At 46.9% G+C, this 1,356-nt stretch overlaps 1 protein-coding gene across 1 annotated transcript in view; it reads left to right on the top strand.

Annotated features, from left to right (window-relative positions):
• Nucleotides 1-1,356, top strand: part of LOC127749928 (cell adhesion molecule Dscam2-like) — a 141,826-nt gene that overhangs the window by 72,445 nt on the left and 68,025 nt on the right. The window contains exon 3 of the mRNA XM_052270037.1: nucleotides 1,228-1,267. The gene's annotated coding sequence lies outside the window, so the exon portion shown is untranslated. The remainder of the gene's footprint in view (nucleotides 1-1,227; nucleotides 1,268-1,356) is intronic.

Here is a 1,356-nt window from a genome sequence, read left to right as displayed (position 1 = left end):
CTCTCTCCCCCTAACCCCCTCTTCCCTTTTTCCTCATCCACGAAGACGCCCGGCCATATGCCATGCGGTACCGCTGCTGGTGTGGTGGTGGTATTACAAAGGGGTGTGTGACCTAACGCTTATGGCGTTGTTGCCTGCCGCCTACACTGTCATTCCGCTGTCATTAATGTAACAAAAACTGAGATCATATTTCCGCGTCATTTTGTTTCTCTCTCTTCCAACTGTTTTTTTTTTTTCAAAAAATGTTATTTTAGAAGTATTGTATTTAATGGTTGGCAGTTTAAAATGTTTTTAAATTATTGAAGAAGTTTTTCTGTTCAGCGAAATGCCCTGCCTCTGTCACGCCAAGTACAGTGTGAGAAATGGCCCCCACACCTCACACTTTGGAGTGACAAAAGTGTGCACTCACGGGATCGAGCTGCCAGACAAATGCACATACCTCATATTTTACTTCGGCATTTCATAAGTGGGGTCTCCCGCTCAAATCATGGGAGCTCCTACAAACTTTCCCATTTTCCTCAAGTATTTAGACATTTTTTTTAACCGTGTGGCCTGCTCCCCATGACCATCATGACGGCCCTCGCCGGACCGGGCCGCCTTGGCCTGGCCGCCTTTGCCCGCTGCTGCTTGGCAGGGTGACAAACTGCAGATGAAAAAAGTTGGACGGTCGCGACATAGTGTCTTCTTGCGCAAAGTGCGCGGCCGGGCCCAAGCCTGCGCGTCATTGTGCCCGTCTCTGTGACGTCACGTGACTGACTGTCAAGTTTGTTCCACCGCTCCTGTCGTCGTCGTCGTCCTGGTGACGTGCGTCGGCCTCCGCGGGGGCCCTTTCATATTCCTCAAACATTTTCTTTCTACCTTCATCGTCAGGTCGCGGGTCGCACATCAAAAACTGTAGTCATCATTTTTATCGTGACAGAACATGAGGTATATTTAGGAAAACCAAAGGTGCTATAAGTCCTAACTTTAAAAGCAGGCGCTACATGTCTCGTGCCTTTTAAAAAGGGAACTAAACCTGCCCATGGCACTTATTTTTAGTATCTTTAGGGCTCTAAACTGAAAATTTCTTTTCAGGCTTTAAACTGATCATCTTGGTTTTTCAATAGCCTTTTTATGGTTTTCGGGAGTTGGAGTACTGGTTTAATATAAATCAACTGATTTATTTCTTGCGTTGCCATATTAAAGTCATTTCATCATAATAATGTATTTTTTTTCCCTGTTTTGCAGGACAGCGGTGCTGGCGCAAACTCTTCCATGAATCGATAAAGTGAGTACGACGTTTTCGTCCCACATTCTCTCCCACTTTCCTCTATGCCCCCCCTCTCGCTCCGTCCTGACCCTCTGGCCCCTCCCCCC

Source organism: Frankliniella occidentalis, unplaced genomic scaffold (genome assembly GCF_000697945.3).
Source record: "Frankliniella occidentalis isolate FOCC.00 unplaced genomic scaffold, Focc_3.1 Scaffold5, whole genome shotgun sequence".
In the NCBI taxonomy this organism is placed as follows: Eukaryota; Metazoa; Arthropoda; class Insecta; order Thysanoptera; family Thripidae; genus Frankliniella; species Frankliniella occidentalis.
Note: the sequence above shows the minus strand (reverse complement) of the source record. Positions and strands in the feature narration are given on the sequence as shown.